Here is a 19,403-nt window from a genome sequence, read left to right on the forward strand (position 1 = left end):
TCTATGTGTACATACACATGTACACATTTGGGTTTGTGTCAGATTTTAAAATTGCATCCAGGGCCAATGCAAAATAAATTCCTTAAGTGAGCTGAGGCCATGAGTTCACGTTATTCACTGACCACTAAGCAGTTAGATTTACAGCAAACATAACCGATTGATCAGAACTGGCAGGAAACAGACTAAAGCACTTTGGTGGCATTTGCCACCACCATTAAATTCTCCTAATTAGGGGATTGGAACTATTTAAGCCATTTACAGGATGGTCAATAAAAGGCATTCACATCAGAAGAACTTCTTGTAAAATGGAAAGTATGTTTGGAGCTTAATTCTTAAGTGGCTTAATTCTTTTTCCTTAAAAAACAGACAAAAACGAGGTTTACTTGTTTGTTTGCTTTAGGTTTTGATTTTGTGTAGGTTGTGTAGGGACTGGATTTTCTTTGGAGGACCCAGAAAAACAACAACAACAACAACAAGAAAAAACACACACTCATTTGTCTTAGGAAGATCATGTGTACATTCCAAGGCAGACAGAATAGACCTTTGTTGAGGGCTGCACTTTGCTGCACTGGCACCAAATGGAAACTTGAAAATTGGTTCTGCAGCTTCCTCTGGAAGAAAGGAATTGTCAATTATCCATAATTAATATTTACTGAGGACTCACAGGGGTTGTAGCAGGTATGAGGGAATGTCAAACACGCCCACAGAAGTTATGTTATTTCAAGTTACATACAGATTTGACTGCAGTGTTTCCCCACTAGGACCGTATTTTTTCATTCCTTTAGAAATCTAGTTCTATATTTTTAAAGAAGGGGTGATGGTCTATTCTTTAACTGTTTCTCTTTTACTTCTCCCTGTGGCAAAAAGAAGCGGCGGCAACAAAAATAAAAGTTTTTATGATCCTGCAGAATCAAGATACTAAAACATGAGTTAAATGAAGAGGCGTGGAGGTTTTAATGAGGAAGAATAAAGCGATTTAACCGTTGCCAGGTGGAAAATGAAACAGTCTCTTTATATGGAATGTGTGGAAGAGGATGAGGCACAGGGATGCCGGGGAAGACAGGTTCCTATGTCAGGAATTTTTTGCCATGGTCTTTGATCTGCAGTCCAATTTCAGTCTTGGGCTCAGAGAAAAAAAAGGACAACTATCACTTGTTTTAATGAAAAAAATCTCAGTGAACCAAGGGTGACTGTGGAAAAACCATCCAGGGAAAAGGGTGTTGTTTCAGCAAACAAATAAATCTTAAAAATAAAAATGAAAACAAAACAAAAACCCCCATCTTTCTCACACACGCAAAAACCAAGCCCCCAAATCATCAAATATTTAACATGCTGTCCATCCAAGGGTATAATATTATCTGATGACCTCTGGACACCTTAATGAGTAGGATTTTTATGCCTTTTGAGGATTAATCATTGGTTCTGTCTGACAACTTTATTACTAAGGAAACTCAGCTTCTAAAAGTATATCAGCACAATTATCTGCCTATGGAACATGGCCGATGGAAATGTTTCCCACTGCCGTTTGGCTGTTAGATTATAATTTGACTTTGTTGCAAGAACTGGTTTTTATAAGCAAAATCCACAATGTTGTTAAAGAAAAAGACCTCACTTTTGGTGCCCTGTGGCAGACAAAGCTGAATGGGATTTGATATAGAGGGATTCTGGATAAGGCAGGACCTGGTTAAAAGAAAAAATAAGAAAGGGCAATCTTTGGTTGCCAGAAATGAAAAGGAAATGCAGGGTCAGAAAAGTGAGCCATAGTTTGGGTGAGATGCTTCAAGAATATCAAGCTGGATGTTTTTCTTAAGTGTTTGGATTTTAATATCAATGAAGACCAGGACCATTCTATGGAATTCGAAAGGGCTGTATTATCTTTTAAGTGGACTCAAACACTCAACCTAATATCTAGAAAAGTCTCCAGAGAGTCATCGACTCACCTTTAGTCATTGGTGGAAACAGAGCCCCCTGTGAGAAACTGAAACTTCAAGCCCAGCGTGGGCACAGGTGAAGAGGTTCGGGAATATGGCCAAGAAATTAAACCTCTAAACCGAAACTAAAAGCCAGATGAAACCCCAAAACCCAAAGCAACCAACAGGAAAATCCACACTCTTGGGACCACAGATAATAGAGAAGTCTAAAAGGAAACAAATCAGAATATTAAACATGTTTGTAGGTGAAGGAATAGACACTATAAATATTCTAGAAAGAGAGAAAGCAAGTTGGACAAGGAACCAAATGGAACTTTTAAGAGTAAATTTAAATTTAAAAATGTGAAGGTGAAACATATATGACACATATTCCTTGTGTGTGAGATGAGTGGGGGGAGTGGAAACCAAGCTAAGCAGTAAAGCGTGGGGCCCGCCTTGCTGAGCGATGTTGTCCCAGTTGAGGATTTCCTCCCAAATTCTTTATAAAACCATCTAGGCAACAAATTTTTCAATTATTGACCCCTTTTATCACCCACAAATACTAAAACCTCTGCTGACTCATGACTTCCATAGATAGCATAACTTCTAAGGGTGAAAAAGAGAGAAGTAGAAGTCAGACGACGGTGGTTCTCATCTTTCTTCTCTCTTCCACTGCCAGGTGTCAGTTCTGGGGTTTGATGTGGCCCTCCTTTATAAGCTTATCTCATGGATACTCCCTGAAGACATGAGACTCATGGGTCAGAGACGAAGGACTTTATCGTTCACAGCACAGCAAAGAGCACGAGTATCAGTATATGTGCACTGATTCTCCCTCACCCCCCCATTCTGTTACCACCCCCCAATTCCGTGGGGTGATGGGGAGGGCCTAGAGGTATGTCTGCATGTGCAGGGGGTTGTGTTTCTGGAGAGGGACACTAAGCTCGGGAAACCTACCATTTTGTAGCAGGCAGGAAGCAATCCCACTCTTTGTCCAGAAGGGGGAGTCTACCTCATCCCTCAAGGCTTCTCACAGCAAACCAGATCCTGTGAAATAACCCTGGCTGAGTGGTCAGAGTTCTGCATTCTCAGATACCAGGGCCAGGAAGATGTGCAGGCCCTCAGAAGACCCATAGGAGAGTGCTTCCGCAACGGGAACATCTCTTACCCTCTTAAATTCCCAGTGCCTCAGCTCCTGCTCTGGCTACGTGAAACCATAGAAATCAGATAACCTCCAAGACTGGGTCATCTCTGACATTCCATGGATTTCTATTGACAAAAGGTTTTGTTCTGACAAAAGAGACATGTGTTAGTACTGGGGATAAAATCTCAGGTTTTCAGCCCCAGTGCTGAAAGTAAAGAAGCACGCATAAGATGGCAGATCTAGTAAGGGGAAGGGAGCAGATCGTTTTAAAAGATGTTAGTGCAATTATTGAAACCAGAGCCATCATGAATTGAATCCTAACAGTTAAAAACAGGAAGTGATACATTCATTTTAATATCAGTTGTGGTTTGAATATAGGAACTCTGATAAAATACTAGTTTATTGAATATTATTTCCTTCTGGACCCAAAGACTGACCTATTAATGACTTGGACCTGTCTCCTTTGCTTAATGTAGGCAAAAAGAATAACTGTTTTACTTTGTGATACTAGGCTTTGCCAGTGATTTTTTTTTTTTTTTTGAAGTTGTTTGGTATACCCTATACAATTTGTTTCCTTATAGATTATGAAGTTGTGGGTTTATGCCTCATCTTTTGCTATCTTGACTTACCAATTATCAGGATTCGGGAATCCCTCATGGTCTTGAGAAGAAAGCTTTGATGGCCCCATGTCACATACACATACCCTTGCTTCACCCCATAAGATCAAAGTTGTCCGTTTTCCTTCGGATGGACAATGCCTAAGACCCTCCCGTGATGAAATTCCCGTAGGTCCAAGGGGGTCCCTTTGTCCTTATCTTCTCTGAGAACTGAGTGTGATTCCTCCTTTATGCCACGAGGCTAGGAAAACATGCTCAAGAGCCTGTTCCTCACAAATTTTTCAGATGCTCTTTTTCTGCTTCTTTCTAATAAGCAAGGGAACTGAAATAAAGCAAATCTCCTGACACTGCACATCCTTATTCTGTTGTGCCCATTCTTAGAGAAAAGGTTTCTGTGCCATTCGTGTTCAGATCCACACTGCAATCAGTGTGAAACACCCCCATATAAAATATCAATGACTGCGTGCAAGTTCCTCTTTCTGCTCTTTTTCTGTTTGTTGTTTTTCTTCAGGCACGTACCAGCAGTCTGCTCTCCCTTCCCTGAATACTCATTTTTGCTCATAGGTTCACTCTAAACAACCATAATGCCGTTTTCCCTGGATATCAATAAATCTGATATATTTTGACTATTTATCTCGCAGGCAATAAATATCCTTTTACAAAGTGCATTTCATAAATTAGCTCAAATTACATTTGGGCTGCATCAGAGCCACAGAGAAAGGTGCCAAACATTTGCTACAACAAAACACTGTATTTAACTTCAGGGGAGAACAGAACTTCCAATTCTCTCATTAAAAGTAAAGGTGAAAAGCCTCGTTTTTATTTTTACAAACGCCAAGCCATTTATTTTCATTTATCTGTCACTTTTATTAAAGGAGTTCACAGTGATATATGTTGCTCGAAGTTTAGGTATGAATCAAAATGAGTCTGTGTGTTTAAAAGTGTTTACAATACATCTTTTGGATGGTCCATCATAGATTATGAAGTATTACAATGAAAATGAAAAATTGGGGAGCACTGGTACAAGCTGTGGCTTTAGCATGCCTTGCCTTCTTCCTTTTATCTGTCTTCTCTTCATTTATTTGATATTTTCTGTCTAAGCACAGAATAGATCTTTTTACGTGGTGATACTGTGATAGTAACGTCATCTGCCTGTTGGAAATATAAAACGTGCTCCCATCATGACTTGTTTCCCTAGAGAAGGGCTTAATAATTTTTCCCACCGAGGAGTTCCCGTCATGGCTCAGAGGAAACAAATCTGACTAGTATCCATAAGGACGCAGGTTTGATCCCTGACCTCGCTCAGTGGGTTAAGGATCCGGTATTGCCGTGAGCTGTGGGGTAGGTCGTAGACACGGCTTGGATCTGGCATTGCTGTGGCTGTGGTGTAGGTCAGTGGCTACAGCTCGGATTTGACCCCTAGCCTGGGAACATCCATATGCCACGGATGCAGCCCTAAAAAGACAAAATAACAATAATAATAATAATAATTTTTTCCACCCTACTTTTTCTATCCATGACAACCAAGGTAATGTTATGAGAAATTCTCCTATGAATAAAGTGTAGCTTCTGAATCTGAAGGCAGGGGTATCATCATGTTCAGTCAAGTCATTGGGTTCTTTAGCTTATGTGTGTGTGTGTGTGTGTGTGTGTGTGTGTGTGTGTGTGTGTGTGTGTGTATTTTTTATAACCAGAGCCCTCAGAACAAAATGTTAGCCAGCAGGCAATTTCCAGAGAAGAGAATTCAAAAAGGAGTTCTTCAAATGTAGTACTCTTTAGAATTCATAGGACTTTTATAATAGGTACTTCTTTCTTCTCTCTTACTATGACCCTTTTATACGAGGACAATAACAGACCATCACAGTGGGGGATGAATCTCCTTCTAGACATGGTAAAAAGCAAACATAAACATCTTTTCTTAAAAAAAATTTAATTATAGTTAATTTCCAGTGTTCTGTCAATTTCTACTGTACAGCAAAGTGACCCAGTCTTACGTTTATATATGCATTCTTTTGCTCACATTATCCTCCATCATGTTCCATCACGAGTGGCGAGATGTAGTTTCCCATGCTATATAGCAGGATCTCATTGCTTATCCACTCCAAATGCAATAGTTTGCATGTACCACCTGAAACTCCCAGCCTATCCCACTCCCTCCCCCTTGGCAACCACAAGTCTTTTCTTTAAGTCCATGATTTTCTTGTCTGTGGAAAATTTCCTTTGTCCCATGTATTATATTCCAGATATGTGATATCATATGGTATTTATCTTTCTCTGTCTGACTTACTTCGCTTAGTATAAGAGTCTCTAGTTCCACCCACGTTGCTGCAAATGGCATTGCTTTGTTCTTTTTTATGGCTGAGTAGTATTCCACTGTGTATATATACCACATCTTCTTTAATCCAGTCACCTGTTGATGGAACGACCAACATAAAAATCTTGATGAGTTTTTTTTTTTTTTTTTTACAATTTCGTCCAAAACTACATAGTGTGTGGGTTTCTTTTCACGATGAATTATGAAAGCCAGTTGAGTATCGTCATGTGAAAAACACTGTACTCCCTTCTAAAGAGGAATGTAAGGGCATATAACGCATGGTCCTACTTACCGCCAGCTTTGCCAGGACTGGCAGGTGGATCTCAGCACAACTGTGGTTACGCCTGAGGATAGCCATTCTATTCTGGGAAGACGAAACCAGGCATTTTGGCATGAGACTTTATCTAATTGAAGATCTTTGTTTAAGAAAGCCATGTTCACAGTAGCGATAGCTCTGTGTTCTGGCCATCTATAATAACATCATTGTTTGTCACTTTAAAAAACAGTGATAAGCAAAGCCTGAAGTCAGGAAATTTTGCAATTGGTCATCGACAAGATAGAATGTTATTATGAGGAAGTCACTGGGGACTTTGGCACAAACTCTTGATGACTTTTTTCTGGTATAATTATTATTGAACACATTGGGCAGTGTCTATTCTTTTTGCATTAGCTGGAAGAATCTGTGTAAGAATAGGCTTATTTCTTTCTTGTATATTTGGAAGAACTCACTGGTAAAGACTTCTTAGTCTGGGTATTTCCATTTGGGTAGTATTTTAATAGCAAACTCTATTTATAGATATAGGACTAATCAGATTAGCCATTACTTTTTGTGGTTTATATTTTAAATGTGTTTTTCCGGGATTCTGTTTCATCGAAATTTTAAAATTTATTGGCACAAAGGTGTTCACAACATTCTATCTTTTAAAATATTTTTAATACCCATGGGATTTGTTGTGATGTCCTCTTTTGCACTTCTGAGATTTATAATGTATTTCTGTCTCTTTTACTTTGTCAATCTTGTCATAGAATTATCTCTTCTTTTTTCCTGTTATTTCCCTTGAATTTAGTTTGGTGTACTCTTTTCTGCTTTTTAATATGGGTACTCAGATAACTGATTTCAGCCTTTTCTTGGCTATCATCATCGTAAATGCATTTATATATGTTTTGTCCTCTAATAAATATAATATTTATATCTGGATATTTATTATGTAGTAATATACTAAAATACAATAAAATATGCATTTACTTACATACTTATGTATTGGCTATGTGTATATATATATTCCATGTACTTATATTTTATATAAATGCATATATTAACAAAGAAAAGATTGAAATCAAGTATCTAAATATCCACATTAAAAGTATTATATGATAAACAAATTTTAAAATATATATCAAAACTCTGTTATGCAAGGGTACACTTTCTCTTCCTCTGTCAAGGACTGAGTTGCCTCAAGCCAAGTTTTAGGTGTTAAGATGGCTCTACCCTGTCTGTAAGGGTTAGTCTTCTAGAGATGGGGGTGTTTACCAGGGTCCCCAATTTCTTGGTGGGTTCAAGACTACAGTGTTTATTTCCTAAACCCTGCAAACTTTACCTGATTTTCAGAATGTCCCAGCCTAGCTTCTTAACCTCTTGGCTCACAGCTAGAGAGTTTGGTAAAGGCTTTGAGAAGACCACAAAGGTTACACTTGCTTCTTTCCCCATCCCGTTTCTCCAGAATCTTGGCCTCTCAGTTCAAGGCTGACCTGAACCCCAGTTTCTGTCTGTCCGTTACTGTGAGACTGATAAACGCTCTGCTGGCCTTTTGGTCTCCTGGCCCAAATCTTGCACTCAGATTTTTAATCTTTTACCCCCTGCCAAGAACCAGCAAGTACCCCCAGGTAAAAACAAAACAAAACAAAAAACAGGTCAAAGAAGGAGGCTCATCTTTCCCGAGTTGCCTTCTCTCCAGCATCTTGACTCAATTTCTGGTCGTCTCAGCTGCTTTGTGATGTCTTCCTGCTTAGAGCTTTGTGTTTTATCTGGGTTCCCTCATTGTTCTTAGCAAGGGGTGTCCTCGTCCTGCCATGTGCGCAGCAGAAACGCTAGCATGACTAACAAAGATTTTCACTCAGTTTTTTGGAATGGTACGTGCCGTGTTAAGACCTCTTTTTAAGTAACAAAAGGTGTTTTATGACTTGTAATTGCAGTTTGGATGACTATTGAGTTGCACATGGCAATAGTGAACATATATTGTCTAAGAGTATAAATAAGGATCTAGAAAACATAAAGGTCTCAAAAAATGATATATCCTCACATTGCACATTTCCAATCCATGTATAAAAACCATTCTAGTTATGGAACTAATTTTATGAAAACTAACTTTTAGTAAAAAGCAGCATATATGGCCTTTCTATTTAGGGTTATTATTATTAAAGCCATATTGCTATTGACAAGCTCTATTTCTATTCCAGTATCAATTTTAACAAGCTGCATCATATCTGAATCATTGAACGTTTACTACATTGATATACAAATTATTTATTCATGTTCTATTAAATGACAAAATAGGAATAATCTAAGGAAATATCCACTTCGATCCCTGATTTTTAATGCATGAATCCATTAAATCTACCCTACCTATCAAATGAGGTGTTTTTCACAAGCTCATTGGTAAGATTTGGGATGCCCAGAAAAGTGATAATGGGGAAATCAATCAGATTTTCAAACCAATTAGATCTGAACCTGAAATTTGGAGATTAGTCTCTAGTGGAAAAAAAAAAATTAAACAGCCGTATGTTGATTCAGCCATTAGCAAAGTCCTACTGCTTTTGTTTGAAAAATATCGATTGAAGTTGATTGATGGACTTCATGGATGGAAAAAGAAACAGATTATGGGAACTAGATAGATCAACTCATGAAGCTAGGTTCATTCATTAGGAAGACGTAAATAAAGCTGCACCATTTATATATGCTTCCTGGTTTGATCCAAGTTTGTTTCTAATATTTTTTTTTTCTGAGTCTTTCCATTTACACAGCACTGGAAAAATTTATGCTGAGGTAATACCTATATGTATAGAAATAGAGGAGATGGTTAATTGCACATTCGGCGGTCCCTTTAAGCCAGTTAAATGCTACCCTGGGGAGGAGTTCATTACTCTGCCATTTCATTTGACGTCATTGGGGAAAATAAGCAACTGAACTTATTAATACGGCTGCCATGGCATTTTGAGTAGAGATGACTTATCCTCGTTACTCTTACGCACCTGGTCAACCAGTATCCATCTATTAAGGAGCATCTACCATGTACAGACCAGTGTGCAGACACTGAGGGCAATAAAAGATGGCATTTGAGGCAAACTGTGTTTACTAGGGACCCATGGACACCCAATACTCACATCAAAACTCCATCTCGGCTCTTAAGGAAATGAGAACCTAAAATCCAGATTGGAATCTTTGGTTTTATGTATCCTTTCTCCCCAACATATGGTGTCATTCTCCATTGCCAAGGAGAAGCAGGGAACCGAGGCCATTAACTTCAATTTGGTCTAAACCACAGTGTCCATTTCTTTTGCCTCATTTGTGCGTTGAAAGCCTGACCACAAGAAGATGTTTAGAGAAGTGGCAGGAATGATTTTCTCATCAAAAGTGGTAAAAGGGGTTTTATAAGATGCTTTCACTTTGTAAACAGGTATGTATGTGGCAAGCTTACAGAGCATTCCTGAGTTAACTCCACAGCCGTGACTGCTGCTTTGTTTAAATTTCCACTCCACCATGTGGGGGAAAATGGTCTCCTGTTTACAAAAGCTACTTTAGCTATTGTAAAATCCTGGTCTGACTGAGTGATTTGGCAAAAAATGAGAAACGCCAGAGCAGGAGTTTACTGGGTGGTCAGGAGGGGAGTCTTTTTCAGTCTCACGCATCTTATAGCAACACTGACTTCAGCGCGCCTTAGGCAAAACCAATGGAGAGGTGGGGGAAGTGAATCTGGTAACCAGCTTTTCCTTCTAATGCCCGTGCAAGTCCCACTGGCATCACACGGACCTTCTCTATCTTCATTGTTCCATCAATACTCATCCCCGAACTATGTCCTGTCTTGGGGCACACCTGGGAGAAGGTTCTGGCTCTTCAATGAGAGCTGGAAAGATTTAACTAAAAGAGATGCTTTTGACCATGTTGATAGGAAGAACAATGGCCTAGAAAAGGGACCAGCCAAAGGCCAAGGGGATGCTGATGTTAGAGCTGGTTGAGAGCCTCAGGGGACACGTCTGGTGTATGACGTTTGCATGAGTTTAGGTTTCTTCTTTATCAATCCAAGTTTTTGGTAGATGACCTGCGAAGAATAAAAGCGCCAGGACTCCTGATGGAGGACAAGCTAGTTCGTGAAGTTTCTTGGCAGATGAGCGATGTACCATAAAGTTCTAATATTTACCCATCATTTAATTTAATAGGCACTTGAATAGAGCTTAACTCGTGTCATGCTCCATCCTAAGCACTCCCTAAGTATTGACTAAAACTCTGCGAGATGGGTTCTGTCATGACTTCTATTTATAGGAAGGAAACTTGGGAATCAAGAAGTTCAGTAGCTTCCCCAAGTCACATGGGCAGAAAGTTGCACAGACAGAATTTGCAATGGGCTGACTGCCACTAGTCTCCACTTACTCTGAATCACTGTGCCAGGGGCCAAGGAGAATCTCTTAACCAGAAATTAAGGGATGGAGCATGAGTTCAAGGAGAACAGAGATCATTTCTCCAAGACTCACCATTATTCTGAGAAAATTAGCTCCACTTTGGCCTTGGGAATGGGAAAGGCTGGGATCCCCAAAGGGAATTATCAAGCCTCAGATTTAGAGGCAGGAGGTTGAAATAAGTTGTGCTTGAAAAGGGAGCCTATTCAGATGAAACTGAGTTCCTGTCACTTACGTAATTTGCACAGACAGCGAGTGTCCAACACTTTGACCTTGGGCTGATTTCAGAGTAGTTCTTTGGGGGAGGAATATTGCAAGACAAGACAATTTTAAACCAAAAATGTGCTCTCTGGGAAAGACCCCTCACTGATCTGGGCGAGCTGCAGGGAGCAGGAGCCAGTGAAAGGCATTCGGGCTCTGCGCCCCCTTCTGGGGCACACTTCTTATCAGTTGACGCCCGCCCCCCAGCTTTCTCCCCGTCTTTGCTTCCCTACTGCCTTATCCATTTAAACCACTCTTCTGGCTGCTATGGCTTCTCCCTGGCCAGCCACCCACGTACCTCTCCAGCCTCGGAGAACCTTCTCTCCGGTGCCCTCAGCCTGAACTTGGCCTCCAGGCCACCATGTCTACATTTTTAGACGAAGGTACGGATACGTAAACGTACCTCTTCTAATTTGTTACCTTGGGAAGACAGGAATTAAACTGTCTAAATGCTAAAGAATGAATCCACTAAGTACTAAAGAATGAATATATGTTCAGTTAGGTGAGGAAATAATAACAACAAAACAACAGAGCCATTTATACTATCCTCATTATATTACTATTGCTACTACTGTTATTATTCAGTAGCCAACTTCATGACTACTCACTAAAAATTGTCAGATATGTCACATTATAAGAACCTTCGGTGGTAGGCACATTTTTTGGATGAGGAAACTGACACTTAAAGAGTTTAAGTTACTCATCGCCGAGGGTAAGTGGATAAATGAAGATTTAAACTCAGATCTGTCTTACTTAAAAGCTTTGGTGTCAACCAGTAAGTTATGTTAGTTCAGATCTGAATTTAATCGTAAGAATACATGCCCAGGAGGTATCTGTTGTTAAGTGATTTTGCTTATTACTTCTATTTATATGAACCTAGTTTTCACCATAGCTAAAATGAGGATGAGAATTACCTAGGTTCAGATTAGACGCTTCCTGAAAATATCTTGTAAATAATTATACAATACTGTGCAAATAATTATAAAATACTGTGACAGTGTATTTGTGTATCACAATTATGTACTGTGACAGCGGCTGTGGCAAGCAGGTGATATAAGTTCATATAGTTTGGCCTCACATCTGCATGGATCATCATTAAGTTGCCACTGGCCCGAGTAAATTGGCAAGTCGTTCATAACCAGTCAGTGAATACACTGTCAACCCATGTGCAGTCCATATACCCGAAATACTCCTGTAAAGAAAACAAATGACAAAAAAAATCTTAATGGACTAGAACAGTCAATGAGTTGGGGAAAAAGGAAGGAGAATATAAATTTACAAAAAGGATTTCCTGACCAGCTCATTTAATGAACTAGTTAAAACTTTGGAAAGAACGGAACAAGCGATTTAACTAATTCATAAGAAAAATTTGAGATATTTTAGGTTGTCTGATTTAAGAAGTGAGAAACGCTCGGTCTCATAGAGTTCTCGCCAGTACTTGATATTCGTTCACTTTGAAAAACTCAACTGATCACTTTATACTTTGCTTTCTCCCCGAATTTAGAAAATTCTTCGGATGATGCCATTTCAATTCAAAATGTACATCCCTTGGGCTTTTGGTTTTCATTTGTTTGTTTTTAGATTGCACGAGTAAAATCCTACCACTCAAAACAGAAACTTGTAAAATCCAATGGGGATTTTTTTTTTTTTTTTTTTTTTTTTGTCTTTTTGCCTTTTCTTGAGCCGCTCCTGTGGCATATGGAGGTTCCCAGGCTAGGGGTCGAATCAGAGCTGTAGCCGCTGGCCTACACCACAGCCACAGCAACGTGAGATCCGAGCTGCGTCTGCGACCTACACCATAGCTCACGGCAACGCCAGATCCTTAACCCACTGAGCAAGGCCAGGGATCGAACCCGCAATCTCTTGGTTCCTAGTCGGCTTCGTTAACCACTGCACCATGATGGGGACTTCTCCAATGGGGAGTTTACTAAAAATGATTTGTCTTCCTACCATGAATTTTCTCTTGCAAAACTAGAAGTTTCTATTCAGTACTTTTCAGAGACCACACACCAAAGGTCAGCTACCTGTGTTCAGCCCAGCTCTTTCACTGGTGAATCGCCTCCCCATAAACTTGACTTCCTTAACTGAAAGCTGAGATGTATGAGATAGGAGCCGGAAAAATCTGCAACAGCAACAAAGTTATCATTGCTTGTTTCTGCAGCTTGCCAAACGGAACCAAATCTAGCAAAGCTCTGGCTTCTCCAGTGACAACCATTTTTGCTGGCCACTTTTTGTCCTGTCTCTCCTCTTTTGGGTTGGGTAGAACGTCTTCCAAAACTGAAATTCATTTTCGGATTGTTTTCTGCCACATCCAGTAAATCTAATGAATTTTGACGGATGCCTGCTAAGGACAAAGGGTAAGAGCAGCATGTGAGTCAGAAGATTTTCAAGAAGGCATTTTGCAATTAGCATGTGGTCTTCTTCTCTTCCAGCAGGTAGTAAAAAAGAGAAACATCTATCAGTGGGGCGCACATCTCACCAAATATCAAGCCGACCAAAATTACGTGTTAGAATCCCGGCTTCCCTTGAAGTCTGGGAGAGATCTTGTAAGTTTCCCTCCTGGGCATGGAAGAGAAAACGCTCTTTTTCCCAGGGAGAAGTGAAGGCCCCAGTGAATGCAGCTTTGCCCCGGGCTCACCGTGGGCCAGGCAGGCGGCCAGCCATCACGAAAGGCGCGCTGGATGTGCCGAGTGCTGCAGAAGCATGCAGCGAAGAGACAGACAGGGACAGATCTGGAAGCTGCGCGTGGAACTTTGGTCCTTGTAATTCTAAACCCTGTTTATTCGATTCTTAAAATCCTCTTCTGAACATGTGGTGAGTCATGGCCTCTGATCCTGGCTTGTCTGTTGGTATTCTGTGAAGCTGCTTGAGTCCTGGAGGAGCAAAGGAATAAGTGCCATTTTGGTTTTAATTAAATTTTGAAAAAGATTCAACCATATCCTGCTTCTTCCTTCCATCAGGGATCCTACAATTATTAAATTAGGCTGGTGGTGTCTACTTTCAGAATCATGAATTTTTACCAGCAGATAATTTCTCTTTTCTATTGTTGGATATTTTCTTGGTGCATTTTACGGCTATCATCTTTGGCAGAGCTAATCTGGTTTTCTTCAGCCACAGTTCTGCTCGTTAATCCATTTATGGATTTTTACATAGTTTCTCCTTCCTGGGATGGTTGGGGAGTGTATTACATGGGAGGTTTTTTTTTTCCCAAAGCCATTTAGCAGAGCTAGTTCCTCTTTTTTTTTTTTTTTTTTTTTTTCTGTTCATAGGATGTGTCTGAACCCCTCCTGCCTGCTGGCTTTTTGAAAATTTATTTCAGGTCCTGGCTGAGATGACATTCGATGAACATATTCACACAATGAACACATTTCCTAAAAGGTGTGTATACTCAAGTTGACTTACTTACCTTTTTTTTTTTAATGATTTTTTCTTTCTTGGCTTGAAATTCATCTACATCTTTAAATATCTCCTTTTCTACGTCAAATATGCTTCTAAGTACAATGAGGGTACACACATGCACACCCAAACAAACACGCAAACTGAAAAATATACCATTTTTGAATTCTATCAAATGTTTAAAGAATTAACATTTGATAGAATTCTCAAACTCTTCTGAAAAAACAGAATAAGTTTCACTTCTTAACTCATTCTATGAAGCCATCATAACTTTGATACTAAAGCCAGACAAAGAAATCACAAGAAAACTACAGACTGATATGCCTTATAAATAGAGGTGCAGATATCCCTGACAAAATACTAGAAACCGACTTCAACAGGACATTAAAAGGATTATAATACATGATCAAGTGGGATTCATCCCAGGAATACACGGGCAGCTCAACATACAAACATCAATTAATGCACCACATTAAGAGAATGAAGGAAAAATTTTCCCATAATCATCTCAATTGATACAGAGAAAGCATCTGACAAAATCCAGCACCTTTTATGATAAAAACACTTAACACCCTAGGAATATAAGGGAACTTCCTAAACATGATAAAGACCATTTATAAAAGACCCACAGCCATATAATATCACACTTAGTGGGGAAAGAGTGAAGGAAAGCTTTACCCTCAAGATCAAGAACAGGACAAAGATATCCACTCTGGCCACTTCTATTCAACATTATACTGGAAGTTCTAGCCAAAGCAATTAGGCAAGAAAAAGAAATAGAAGGTAAACTGGGAAGGAAGAAGTAAAATTATCTCAACTCACAGATAGTATGATCTGTGAGAAAATCCAAGGAATCCACTCCCCCACCAAATTCCCAAACTGTTAGAGTTAATCAATGAATTTAGAAAATCTGCAGATACAAGGTCAAAATACAAAAACTGTATTTCTCTGCACTAGCAATGAGCAATCCAAAAATAAAATTAACATTTCCACTTACAAAGTATCAAAAAGGAGTAAATTAAACCAAAGAAGTGCACAATTCTCACACTGAAAATTACAGAATAGTACCAAAGGAAGTTTTTAAAGAGCTGAATAGATGGAAGCATATCCTGTGTTAATGCATTGGAAGAGTTAATTTAGTTAAGATGGCAATATTTTCCCAATTGGGCTATACATTCAATATAATATCTATCAAATTCCCAAATATGTTAGTATAGAGACATACTCATGTGGAATTGCAAGGAACCCTGAATAGCCAAAACAATCTTGAAAAAAACAAAGTTGAAGGATTCACATTTCACAATTTCAAACCTCAGTACAAACTCAGTAATAAAAACAGCATGATAGCAGCTTAAGGATATATAGATCAATAAAATAGAATTGAGAGTTCAGAAATAAACCCATATATCTATGGCCACTTGATTTGTGATATGGAAGTCAAGACCATTCAGTGGGGAAAAACAGTGGTCACCTCAACAAATGGTTCTGGGATAACTGGATAGCCATATGCTATAAAATGAATTAGACCCTTATCTCACACATTATACAAAAATTAACTCTAAATAGATCCATAACCTAAATATAACAGCTAAAAATATCAAGCTCTTAGGAGAAAACATAAGGGTACAAATGTATTACCTTGCACATGGCATATTCTTAGCTATAACACCAAAAAGCACAAGCAACAAAATAAAAAATATATAAATTGGACTTTGTCAACATTAAAAACTCTTCTGCATCAAATGGTACTCCTAAGAAAGTGAAAAGACAACCAATAAGGTGGCAGAAAATATTTGTAAATCATATATCTGTTAAGAGTATCATCCAGAATATGTAAAGAACTTTTACAACGCAACAACAAGAAGATAAACAACTCAATTTAAAAATGGAGGAAGAGCTTGAATAGGCATTTCTCCAAAGAGATACAAATGACCAATAAGCCGGAGATGCTTGTACACTTTAAAATGGTTAAAATGGTGAATTTTATGTTATGTGAATTTTACCTCAGTTAAAAAAAATTACAGCAGGATACCATTCTCAAGTAGTTCACAATCTAGTTGAGAAGGAGATAGAACAAACATATATCAAAAACCAAGCAGAGGCATTCCTTACTTTCCCTGCATTAGAGAACCCATCATATGGCTGTCCAAGCTGAAATTATACAGAGAACTTGTGATTTTTTTTTCAGCTTTATTGGAAATAATTGACAAATAGAAATTGTAGGTATTTAAAGTGTACATCTTGATGGTTTGACGTCTTTGTACATAATAGGATGATCACTACAATCAAGCTAGTGGATTTATCCATCAGCTCATGCTGTTACCTTTTTTTGCAGAGGGGGTAAGAACACTTAAGATCTTCTCTATAGGAGTTCCTGCTGTGGCGCAGTGGAAATGAATCTGACTAGGAACCATGAGGACGTGGGTTTGATCCCTGGCCTCGATCAGTGGGTTAAGGATATGGCGTTGCCTTGAGCTGTGGTGTAGGTCGCAGATGTGAGCAGGTTGATCTGAATATAGCAAAGAAAGTGCTGCCTTACCAAAAGATTGGCAGGAACAGGATGGATTGTGACAGGGCTTGAGATTTAGGCACAATGGTAAACTGAAAAAAAAAAAAAATCTACTGAAATGAAAAATTGTGATTTTAGAGGCAGAAAGCCTGAGGGTTTTTTTTTTTTCCCCCTACTTTTGTTACACATTCCATTTCTAAGTCCTGGGCATCAGCTTCCTTATTTGCAAAATGAGGGAATTTGTACTGAGTGCAGATGGCCAAGTGTAAAGATTCTTGAAAGTGGGAAAAAAATATGACTGTGCCCTTCTTCAAACATTTACTGAGTGCCTGCTTTGAGATGGGAACTGACCTAAGTATTTCTTTAGAGAGATGATAAGACATTCTCTCATGCTCCAAGGGTTGCTAGGTAGGAGAAAGGAGTAATTGAACAAAAATTCTCCAACAACTGGGTAGATGTTGGAAAGGTAATAGTGAATAGTTGAACAGAGAGTAAGCGTGGTAAAATATTGCAGCATTTCAGGAAGAATTCCATGGCAATTCTTGGCAAAATGAATTAAAGAGGATGGATGCCTAATGCTAGTGAAGAGTTTATAGCTCCAGTTTACTGATCCTAGGTCTAGGGTCAGACTATTGGAGTGAAGCGCTGAAGTGGACTGGAGGAGACATTTGGTGTTCAAAATGTCAAGATTCTAAAAGACGGAATATTTAGTGAGTCATTTGCATATACCGTAATGGCGGCAGGATTACTCCTTGTTTATAAAGATGTCCTATATGGAAATAGGTCCTTGATAATTGAGGGGGGTTGACTTCAATCCTTGGTGAGTTATTATAGCCTGGAGGATAGATTTCCAAGAAGCAGCAAATGTTCATTACCTGTAGCATGTTTTATCTGGGCTTCTCAAACTTTAATGTGCATAAAAGTCACCTGGGGTCTTGTTATGCTGATTCAATAATTCCTGGGTGGGACCTGGGATTCTGTGTTTTAAAAAATCCTCCGGTTGGTTGCACTTGAGTAACAGGTGTGATATTTTTCACTGATAGCTTCAACCTAAATAACTTACTCTCCTCAAATCCCATGTCTGTGGCCAAAATTTGGAAAATAGAGGAAAAACACTTTGTCTCTTATTCTACAACTCAGTTATCATAATTTCGTGAGTCATAATTTCTTCTTAAAGTTGTCTTATACCATATTAATAGATTTTATTTTCTAATTTTTACCTAACATAGGAGTTTACATCATAAACTTTTCCATGTTATCACTTAAACAGTTTAATTAGGTGTTTAATATTCTACTAGGTATCATAGTCAATCATTAAGCTATTAATTTAAACCTATATTATATCAACTTTTGCCTATTGGTGAAATAATGGCAGCCTATGAATATCTGTGTGTATTTTAAGTATATATGGAATTTCTTTACTGTAGAATAAATTCCCAGAAATGGGAAACTGGTAAAAGTTATTATTGTTATTCTTAGTTCTTATTGCCAAATTAGATTACTTGGCCATTTCATTCTTCTACCTGCAATAATAATAAGGTTATTTATTGGGCTCTTTAACCTTTTAAGTGTTTGCTAATTTAATGAATGACCATTTATAACCTTCTTTATTTTAATTCGCTATGACTCTTTGATTACTAACCAAGGTAGGTGGTTTTACACTGACGAGTGTAGTAAAATTACAGTTTCATCAGCTGTGGCATCAGACCACTTGAGTTCAAATCCTGACTGCCAAATACTAGATGGTATTTTTGAGGAAGTTACTTAACTTCTCTGTGGTTTTCTTCCTGCTTTGTAAAATCTAAGTATATATGATGGTATTTTTGAGGAAGTTGCTTAACTTCTCTGTGGTTTTCTTCCTGCTTTGCAAAATCTAAGTATATATGGCATCTATGTCATGTGGATCTTCCAAGTGTTACATCAGATAACATTTGAAAAGACCCTAGGATAGTGTTTAGCACATACGGATAGTCAATAATTATTAGTAGTTATATTTTCCATTGTGAATGGTCTATTTGTGCTTTTTGCTTGTGTGCATTTGTTACTGAAAATGTTCACACTAATTAATAATTAGAAGTCAAGGGTGGAAGCAGTTATTTAGATTTGTACTGTCTATATTGTAATTAGTCACATGGGACAATTTAATTAATTAAGTTTAAATAGAATAAAAATTAAGTTCTTTGGCCATTTTAACTACTTACCAAGTGGCACTAGTCCCACACGTCTAGTGACTTTCGTATTGGGCAGTGCAGGTGTAAGGAGCATTTTCTTCATCACTGAATGTTTTATGGACAGTGCTGATATGGATTATTCTTATCATGGAGATTAAATTGTCTTTTGAACAGTGACTAATCCAGTCTTTTACCTACATTCCCACTTCACTTTGCTACTGGAGTCCGGGCATAAATTTATTGTTCTGTTATTTGAGATTTTCAGATGTATTTCTTTAATTACTTAAAGCAACTCTGGTAATGACACAACAATGTCAGGAAGGGGAGTTTATTTTGTATTTGGATAAGTAGAATCAAGGAAAAGTGAAGTGCTGGAAATGCTTTATAATTTTTCTTGGGATAGTAATGGAAAG

At 38.5% G+C, this 19,403-nt stretch overlaps 1 long non-coding RNA gene across 6 annotated transcripts in view; it reads left to right on the forward strand.

Moving 5' to 3' along the window:
* The window catches only part of LOC106504312 (uncharacterized), a 289,381-nt gene that overhangs the window by 212,730 nt on the left and 57,248 nt on the right, over positions 1-19,403 (forward strand). The window contains exon 5 of one of the 6 annotated variants that reach the window (XR_014809569.1): positions 13,347-13,728. The exons of the other annotated variants lie outside the window; for them this stretch is intronic. This is a non-coding gene — a long non-coding RNA (uncharacterized LOC106504312). Of the gene's footprint in view, positions 1-13,346; positions 13,729-19,403 lie in introns of those variants that run through there. 6 annotated transcript variants of the gene reach the window in all.

This window comes from Sus scrofa, chromosome 7 (assembly GCF_054392235.1).
Source record: "Sus scrofa isolate SSC_HxYL_T2T_F1_AM1 chromosome 7, Sscrofa_HxYL_maternal_Yorkshire_Landrace_v2.0, whole genome shotgun sequence".
NCBI classification, from domain to species: Eukaryota; Metazoa; Chordata; class Mammalia; order Artiodactyla; family Suidae; genus Sus; species Sus scrofa.